We start from the raw sequence: 10,396 nt of genomic DNA on the forward strand, positions 1-10,396 counted from the left end.
TATACATATATATATATATATATATATACTATATACGTATATATGTGTGATCGTGTATGTGGAGCATTCTATAAATATTGTGTGTGTTTACATCACCCAGGGAACCATATTGGTCTAGTTTTATATAATACAACACACAATATAATATATTGCATATATTATATAAATGAAAATGTATATCTAATATATTATGTATGTGTTTATGTATGTATATATTTGAATGAGAGAGGAGGTTGGGATGAAGAAAAAGATGAGGAGAGAGAAGAAATGCTTTTTTAAATTAGTCCTCTGTCCTTGAAAGCCCTGGGGTATTGGTTCTCACAAAAAAAATGGAGCGCGGTGACCCAGCAGCCCAGCAGAATGCCGTTACTCTCAGCTTAGACACTTCTGACCTGATGATAATTTCAAAGCAACATGGTTTCAGAGCAGATTAAACCTGCAGAGAAGGAACAATCTTGGTCGGTGGAATTGAGCCGTCCGTGACATCCTTCACCGCAGGACTCCTGCATTATTGGTGCACGAGTCAGCCTCCAAGGCTACCTGGGGAAGAGAGAGCACATATTTCAGCACCGTGCTTTTCTAAGAGAAATGATTGTCAGTGTCTGGAGGAAAAGCTCATGCTTTGCTGCACATTACTAAGGGGAGCCTGTCAAATGGTCCTTTATGGGTTTGGGAACCAGGGACAGCGGCATCTCCAGATCCTTGAAAGTGATGAGCAGATGGATTAACCATCAGCCCTATTCACATCAGAGTGGCGACTGTAATTTCAGACGTGAGCAAACCAAAGGCTCTCACCTTCTGGATGAAATTGATTCTAGCAGATGGTCAGAACCCCTGGGACAGGATTAGCACAGTGGACTCTAGCCTGTCAGTAATAAAAATACATCTTTAGCTTTAATCAAATTGTTTTCCTTCCATTGGGAAAGAGACATTGGAAACATTAGTACAAAATGTGCGTTGGCAAACCTTGTGTGGGTGTCCTTGTACGTATGTAGCGTTGCTCAAGCATGGTATGCCTCGGGTGGGAATAGGGAAGAAGAGACCTTATGTACCAAAGTTGGAATTGTTTATTCCTCTGTTATTTATTTATTAGCTTAATGAAGACTTGCTACTTCGAATCAATAGTTACGGATCGCCAGAAACTTTCAGGGTAGCAAGAGAGCACATAGAACATGTAGAGTTCTAGACTTGACATCTCAAAGACCCGATTTCCAGTCTTGGCTCAGATACTCACTAGCTCTGTGACCTCTCTCAACCTCAACTTCTTCATCTGTAGAATGGAAGTAATAATAGTCCCTCCTTCACAGGATTGTTGTGAGGATAGAAGGAGACAATTACAGAAATTGCTTTGCAAACCTTAAAGTGATGTGTAAAAATTAGCCCTTAGAACAGTCTTGGACACCAATACATTGTACATGGCAATAATGTATGACAATCGACTGTGAATGAATTAGCTATTATCAGCAGTGCAAGGATCCAGGATCACTCCAAGGAACTGAGGAAGAAAAAGGCCATCCAGCACCACAGAAGGAACTGACAGAGTCTGAATCCCAATCAAAGCATTCCATTCTTCACTTTGTTTCCTCCATGAATTTTTCTCTAGTGTAATTGATACGTGTCTTGTTTCACAACATGGTGAACATGAAAATACATTTTGTATGATAACACATGTACAACCTATATCACATTCCCTGCCGTCTTGGGGAAGAAGGAGGGAGTGGAAGGAAGGAAGGGAATGTGGATTGCAAAATGTCAGAAAACAATTATTGAACATTATATCAACATGTAAAATGTTTTAAAATTAGGATTTTTTTAAACCCTATACTAAGTATGGCATTTAAAAGAGTGGGAGCCTTAAACTGTGATAGTTAAAATGGTTGAGGTTGTAAACTGTAGTGAGTAAAATAGTGGAAGATATAAATTGTGATAGATATAAGAGAGGGTGAGTAAATTTGTGACCGCAGAAAATATGTTTCACTACAGTGTCTTGTTTTAAATCAAAATATAAGGTGGTCGCTAGGGAAATATTCCCAATTATGAATATACCCAAGTCAACTGGGTTTTATAGAGAATTTAATTAATAATACAATGAGGAATTAAGGAGAGAGAGAAAGAAAGGAATAAGCATATAGGGCCCCAAGCCAACATGGCCAGACCTGATTCTTTTTTTTTTTTTTTTTAAATTTTAATATTATTTTATTTGGTCGTTTTCATACATTATTCACTGGAAACAAAGATCGTTTTCTTTTCCTCCCCTCCCCCCCCCCCCCGCCTTTCCCTCTCCCATAGCCGACGCATGATTCCACTGGTTATCACATGTGTTCTTGACTCGAACCCATTTCCCTGTTGTTGGAGTTTGCATTATAGTGTTCATTTAGAGTCTCTCCTCAGTCTTATCTCCTCCAACCCTGTGGTCGAGCAGTTGCTTTTCAGCGGTGTTTTTACTCCCACAGTTTATCCTCTGCTTGTGGGTAGTATTTTTTTTAGATCCCTGCAGATTGTTCAGGGAAATTGCATTGATACTTATGGAGAAGTCCATCACCTTCGATTGTACCACAATGTATCAGTCTCTGTGTATAATGTTTTCCTGGTTCTGCTCCTTTCGCTCTGCATCACTTCCTGGAGGTTGTTCCAGTTCACATGGAATTCCTCCACTTTATTATTCCTTTTAGCACAATAATATTCCATCACCAACATATACCACAATTTGTTTAGCCATTCCCCAATTGAGGGGCATCCCCTCATTTTCCAATTTTTGGCCACCACAAAGAGCGCAGCTATGAATATTTTTGTACAAGTCTTTTTGTCCATTATCTCTTTGGGGTACAAGCCCAGCAGTGCTATGGCTGGATCAAAGGGCAGACAGTCTTTTATCGCCCTTTGGGCATAGTTCCAAATTGCCCTCCAGAATGGTTGGATCAATTCACAACTCCACCAGCAATGAATTAATGTCCCCACTTTGCCACATCCCCTCCAGCATTCATTACTTTGCATAGCTGTCATGTTAGCCAATCTGCTAGGTGTGAGATGATACCTCAGAGTTGTTTTGATTTGCATCTCTCTGATTATAAGAGATGTAGAGCACTTTTTCATGTGCTTATTAATAGTTTTGATTTCTTTGGCTGAGAATTGCCTGTTCATGTCCCTTGCCCATTTGTCAATTGGAGAATGGCTTGATTTTTTGTACAATTGATTTAGTTCTTTATAAATTTTAGTAATTAAACCCTTGTCAGAGGTTTTTATGAAGATTGTTTCCCAATTTGTTGCTACCCTTCTAATCTTGGTTACATTGGTTTTGTTTGTACAAAAACTTTTTAATTTGATGTAATCCAGATTATTTATTTTGCATTTTGTAATTCTTTCTAATTCTTGCTTGGTTTTGAAGTATTTCCCTTCCCAAAGGTCTGACATGTATACTATTCTGTGTTCGCCTAATTTTCTTATAGTTTCCTTCTTTATGTTCAAGTCATTCATCCATTTTGAATTTATCTTGGTGTAGGGTGTGAGGTGTTGATCTAAGCCTAATCTTTCCCACACTGTCCTCCAATTTTCCCAACAGTTTTTATGAAATAGTGGATTTTTGTCCCAAAAGCTGGGATCTTTGGGTTTGTCATATACTGTCTTGCTGAGGTTGCTTGCCCCCAGTCTATTCCACTGATCCTCCTTTCTGTCTCTTAGCCAGTACCAAATTGTTTTGATGACCGCTGCTTTATAATATAGTCTGAGATCTGGGACTGCAAGACCCCCTTCCTTTGTATTTTTTTTCATTAATTCCCTGGGTATCCTTGATCTTTTGTTTTTCCAAATGAACTTTGTTATGTTTTTTTCTAAATCAGTAAAAAAAATTTTTGGGAGTTCCATGGGTATGGCACTAAATAGATAGATGAGTTTGGGTAGGATGGTCATTTTTATTATATTGGCTCGTCCTACCCATGAGCAGTTAATGTTCTTCCAATTGTTCAAGTCTAGTTTTAGTTGTGTGGAAAGTGTTTTGTAGTTGTGTTCATATAGATCCTGTGTTTGTCTCGGGAGATAGATTCCTAAGTATTTTATTTTGTCTTGGGTAATTTTGAATGGGATTTCTCTTTCTAGTTCTTGCTGCTGAGCTGTGTTGGAATTATATAGAAATGCTGATGACTTATGTGGGTTTATTTTGTATCCTGCAACTTTGCTAAAGTTGTTGATTATTTCAATTAACTTTTTGGTTGAATCTCTAGGATTCTTTAAGTAGACCATCATGTCATCTGCAAAGAGTGATAATTTGGTCTCCTCCTTGCCTATTTTGATGCCTTCAATTTCTTTTTCTTCTCTAATTGCTACTGCTAGTGTTTCTAATACAATGTCAAATAATAGAGGTGATAATGGGCATCCTTGTTTCACTCCTGATCTTAATGGGAATGGATTTAGTTTATCCCCATTGCAGATGATATTAGCTGATGGTTTTAGATATATACTGTTTATTATTTTTAGGAATGACCCTTCTATTCCTATGCTTTCTAGTGTTTTTAGTAGGAATGGGTGTTGTATTTTATCAAAGGCTTTTTCTGCATCTATTGAGATAATCATGTGATTCTTGTTGGTTTGCTTGTTGATGTGGTCAATTATGTGGATAGTTTTCCTAATGTTGAACCAGCCCTGCATCCCTGGTATGAATCCTACTTGATCATGGTGGATGACCCTTCTAATCACTTGCTGGAGTCTTTTTGCTAGTATCCTATTTAAGATTTTTGCATCTATATTCATTAGGGAGATTGGCCTATAGTTTTCTTTCTCTGTTTTTGGCCTGCCTGGCTTTGGAATTAGTACCATGCTTGTGTCATAAAAGGAGTTTGGTAGGACTCCCTCTTTGCTTATTATGTCGAATAGTTTGTGTAATATTGGGGTTAACTGTTCTCTGAATGTTTGATAGAATTCACTGGTGAATCCATCAGGCCCTGGGGATTTTTTCTTAGGCAGTTCTTTGATGGCTTGATGGATTTCAATTTCTGATATGGGATTATTTAAGAAAACTATTTCTTCTTCTGTTAGTCTAGGCAATTTATATTTTTGTAAATATTCATCCATATCACCTAGATTGGTAAATTTATTGCCATATAGTTGGGCAAAGTAGTTTTTAATGATTGCCTTAATTTCCTCTTCATTTGAGGTGAGATCCCCCTTTTCATCCTTGATGCTATTAATTTGCCTTTCTTCTTTCCTTTTTTTAATTAAATTAACCAGTACTTTGTCTATTTTGTCTGTTTTTTCAAAGTACCAGCTTCTAGTCTTGTTTATTAGCTCAATAGTTCTGTCACTTTCTATTTTATTAATTTCTCCCTTAATTTTTAGGATCTCTAGTATGGTTTTCTTCTGGGGGTTTTTAATTTGTTCATTCTCAAGTTTTTTGATTTGCATTTCCAATTCCTTGGTCTCTGTCCTCCCTAATTTGTTAATATATGCACTCAGGGATATGAATTTTCCTCTAAGTACTGCCTTGGCTGCATCCCATAAGGTTTGAAAGGATGTTTCGCCGTTGTCATTTTCTTCAACGAAATTGTTAATTGTTTCTATGATTTCTTCTCTAACTAAATGGTTTTGGAGTATCATGTTATTTAATTTCCAATTAATTTTTGATTTGGGTCTCCATGTACCCTTGCCGATCAATATTTTAATTGCCTTGTGATCTGAAAAGGCTGCAGTTAATATTTCTGCTTTTCTGCATTTAAGTGCCATGTTTCTATGACCTAGTGTATGATCTATTTTTGTGAATGTGCCATGTGGTGCTGAAAAGAAGGTGTATTCTTTTTTGTCCCTATTTATTTTTCTCCATATGTCTATTAATTCTAATTTTTCTAAGATTTCATTCACCTCTTTTACCTCTTTCTTATTTATTTTTTGATTTGATTTATCTAAATTTGATAGTGGTTGGTTCAAGTCTCCCACTAATATGGTTTTACTGTCTAATTCCTCCTTCAATTCTCCTAGTTTCTCTATTAAAAATTTGGATGCTATACCATTTGGTGCATACATGTTGATTAGTGATATTTCCTCATTGTCTATACTTCCTTTTAGCAGAATATATTTACCTTCCCTGTCCCTTTTGATCAGGTCTATTTGTACTTTGGCTTTGTCAGATATCATGATTGCAACTCCTGCCTTCTTTCTATCGGTTGAGGCCCAAAAGGTCTTACTCCAACCTTTAATTCTAACCTTGTGAGTGTCAACCCGTCTCATATGTGTTTCTTGAAGGCAACATATGGTAGGGTTTTGTGTTCTAATCCAATCTGCTATTTGTCTGCGTTTTATGGGTGAGTTCATCCCATTCACGTTCAAAGTTATGATTGTTATTTGTGGATTCGCTGGCATTTTGATGTCTTCCCCTAGTTCTGACCTTTCTTCTTTAGCTTTCTCCTTTTGAACCAGTGATTTACTTTAGGTCAGTCCCCCTAGTCCCCTCCCTTGAGATGCTTCCCTTTCTAGCCCCTCCCTTTTTATGCTCCCTTCCCCTCCCCCCTCTCCTTCCCTCCCTTTTTGTGCTCCCTCCCCCCTCCCCCTCCTTAATTTTCCTTTCTTTCTTGCCCTAATGGATAAGATAGAATTCAGGATCCCACTGGATCTAGATGTTCTTCCCTCTCAGATTTGATTTCACTGAGAGTAAGGTTTAAGTACTTCCACTTCACGCTCTCTTCCTCTCCTTCTCATATGAGAGTTCTTCCCCTCCCCTTCCCATGTGTATCTTTATATGGGAAAGTTTATTCTATTGATTCCCCCCCTATTTCTTGAAGTTAATCTTAGTATTATCACGGTTCCCCCCTCCCTTTTCCTTTTTTTGCCCCAACTTTCCCCAAATCTTCTTGATTCCCCAATCTTTCCCTATGCATGTTTCTTCTAACTACTCTTATGATGATACAATTTATGAGAGTTACACAAAACATTTTCCCCACATATTAATATATATAATTAGATGTAAATGTAGTCCTTATAGAAGAGAGTTTGACTTAAAGAGAAAGATAAGATTTATCTCCTTTTCCCTTTCTTTCATATTTACCTTTTCATGTTTCTCTTGCTTTCTGTGCTTGGATATCGAACTTTCCACAGAGCTCTGGTCTTTTCTTAGCAAATGCTTGGAAATCTTCTATTTTGTTGAATGCCCATACTTTCCCCTGGAAGTATATAGTCAGTTTTGCTGGGTAGTTGATTCTTGGTTGGAGACCCAGCTCTCTTGCCTTTCTAAATATCGTGTTCCATGCTTTGCGGTCTCTTAGTGTGTTAGCCGCTAAGTCATGTGTGATCCTTATGGGAGCCCCCTTGTATCTGAAGCTCTTCTTCTTGGCTTCTTGTAGGATTTTCTCCTTTACTTGGAAGCTCTTGAATTTGGCAATTACATTCCTAGGCGTTGTCTTTTGGGGATTTAGTATAGAAGGTGTTCTATGAATCCTTTCTATTTCTATTTTGCCCCCTTGCTCCAGAACGTGGGGGCAATTTTCTTTTATAATCTCCTCTAGAATAAAATCCAATTTGTTGTTTACCTCTGGTTTTTCTGGGAGACCGATGATACGGAGATTTTCTCGTCTTCCTCTGTTCTCCAGGTCCGTGACCTTCTCAGTGAGATATTTTCTGTTTTCTTCCAATTCATTAATTGTTTGGGTTTGCTTTATTGATTCTTGCTGTTTTATCATCTCACTTTCTTCGAGGTCCTTAATTCTGGTCATTAGGGACTGGATTTGCTTTTCAGCCTTGTCTGCCCTTGTATTGGCTGCTTCGAGTTCTTTTTCCAATTGAGCAGTCTTATCTGTCAGACAGCTGATCTCTTTCTCCCATTTTTCTTTCCAGAAGGTTTCCATCTTTTGGATAAGTTCCAGTTTGAGATCTTCCAGAGCTTGTTGATAGTTTCCATTTTGGGAGGCGTGTTCTGAATTTTTTTGGATTTCCTCTTCATTCTCCTCTTTCCCTTGGGTACTTCCACCATAAAAGTTTTCAATAGTCACTTTTTTCCCTTTCTTCCTGGAGGCTTGATTTTGGGCCATGTGAGCCATCCCTTTGGTGGTTTTATTTCCCTTTCCTTTTTGGTCTGGGGTCTGGGTTATAAGAGTGGTTTTTCTGTGAATTTAGGTTGCTTCAGACTAGTTCTTCCCAGCCTCCGAGCCCAGGTATTCAGCTCCGCCCAGATAATCCGTGCGCCTTGTTCAGCGCAGCCCGCCCGAAGTCCGCTGGCTTCTCCAGTGAAAGCGCCCTGAGACGTTTTTTCCCTGGCAGTCCCCAGATCCTAAGGACCCTGGAGTGCCCCCCCAGACAGAGACGCTCCCCACTCACTCGCTGTCCCGGTGAGAGCTCAGGTAGCTCACTCTGGTTTAGTGGGGGAGGTGGGGTGGGGGAAGGGCGGCTCAGTTCACTTTTCTGTGCAAGCTTTTCCTTCTTATTTTAGTGTGGAAATGTTCAAGCCCCACGTACCTTTGCCTCTGTGGGGTACTGGGGAGTCCTTCTGTTCCTCCAAAGGTGATTTTATGCTCCTTTGATGTAGTCTATTTCGTTCGGTGCTGGGGAGAGGAAACGTGCCGCGTCTAGATTGCAGCCATGATTACCCGGAAGTCCCCGCCAGACCTGATTCTTAAGAGAGAGAGATCAGTCCGTCCTTCATCACTCACCACAAGATCTGTCCAAGCAAGGATTCTAGTGACACCAGGCCAGCTCCATCTCAGCTGACTTCAACAGCTTAATCCTCAATCTGAATGTCCACGAAAGAGTCTCGAGAGAGACCCTTCAAGGCAGCCTATATTCCAGGCACTGTGCTAAGCACTGAGGTTAGAAAAAGAGGCAAAATACAGTACTCTAGGGCATTGAGGCAGCTCAGTGGATTAAGAGTCAGTCCTGGAGAGAGGAGATACTGAGTTCAAATTTGACCTCAGACATTTCCTACCTGTGTGAATCTGGGCAAGTCGTATAATGCCCATTGCCTAGCCTTTTCCACTCTTCTGCCTTGGAACCAATGCACAGTGTTGATTCTTAGATAGAAAGTAAATGTTTTTAGCCTAAAAGACAGTCCTTGCCTTCAAGGAGCTTATAATCTCTGAGAAGCTATAATGAGAAGAGAAAGAAAGGCGCATGTTTGTGGGTGATGGAGATGGGAACATTGTAGCTTCTCACTCTGTTCCAGCCCTGAGTTATATCTCCAGCAAAGGCCATAGTATATACTTATAGGAGCTCATAGGCACATAGATTCAGAACAAGAAGGGACGCCAGAGGTGATCCAGTCCAACCCCTTCATTTTACAGATTTTTTTTAAAAAGCTCAGACTCAGATAGGCAGCTAGTTAGCACAATGGACAGAGAACAGGACTCTGAGTCAGATAGAACTGAATTCAAATTCTGCCTCAAAATCCTGTCTGCGTGATAACATCATTGGAAAACCATTCATTTGAACCAGGAGTAGTTTATGCATTTCAAGTGGAATTTATCACATTTAGCCTGTCTTATTTTCATGGATATAGTGCTATTCCTGAAGTTCAGAAGAATTGAATTCAAGTTTAGTGTCAGGCATTTACTAGCTGGAGGACCCTAGGCAGGTCACTTAACCTCTTTTTGCCTCAATTTCTTCATCTTTAAAATGAGATTAATATTATCACCTGCCTCCTAGGCTTGACAATATTGACAATTACTTGCCAACATTAAAATGCTGCATAAAAGTATATTATTATTATTTTATTTACCCAAGATCATATAAGTAATAGGTGGCAAAAGTAGAATTTGAACCCCAGACTTCCACCCCCAATATAGTGCAATTTCTACTGTATGATGACCATACTCCAAGCACACCTCCTTGCAAGTCTCTAGGCCCCTTGTGACACAGCTGGCTGGACACATAGGGGTCCAAATCTGTGGCACAAGGCACAACTATCCAGTCCATTCCTAGGCATCAGTCTCATCCTATCTAGCCCTACACTTCAATTAAAGCATGTCTCCACTCTCAAGCCTAGAACAGTGTCTTAAACAGAGTAATAAAATCTTCAGTGGCTTGTTTGATTGACCCAAAAGGAGTTTCTATATCACACCTTGATTCTGCCATGCAAGAACACACTAGCCGAATCCCGGCGGTCTGCCAGATGTCCTAAACCATTATTTCTCAACGTGAGTCCCCAGTGAGCTCACAGCAGAAACATCTCCAGACCTTGACATTGTCATTCCCCGCAGAACTCTGTGGAACACAGTGACCAATTATGACTTCAGAAGATGGATGAGGAAGCGAATCACCCACCTTTGGCAGAGAGGGATGGATTAGAGCTGCAGAACAGGGGAATGGATTTTCGGACTGGCCAATGTGATCATTTGTTTTGCCTGGCTATGCTTATTTGTCATGAAAGGAGGACTTCTATTTGGATGAGAAGACAAAGTGATGGGAAATGTCTTAGTCATGAGAGGGA

The 10,396-nt window shown here is 39.6% G+C and overlaps 1 long non-coding RNA gene across 1 annotated transcript; it reads right to left on the bottom strand.

Annotated features, from left to right (window-relative positions):
• Positions 1-258: 258 nt before the first annotated feature.
• Positions 259-10,153, bottom strand: LOC130457562 (uncharacterized). Its single transcript, XR_008916874.1, has 2 exons — positions 10,028-10,153; positions 259-540 (listed from the first exon to the last, which is right to left on the bottom strand). It is a non-coding gene; the product is annotated as an uncharacterized LOC130457562 (long non-coding RNA).
• Positions 10,154-10,396: the final 243 nt, after the last annotated feature.

The sequence above is a fragment of the Monodelphis domestica genome, chromosome 2, assembly GCF_027887165.1.
Source record: "Monodelphis domestica isolate mMonDom1 chromosome 2, mMonDom1.pri, whole genome shotgun sequence".
Classification (NCBI taxonomy): domain Eukaryota; kingdom Metazoa; phylum Chordata; class Mammalia; order Didelphimorphia; family Didelphidae; genus Monodelphis; species Monodelphis domestica.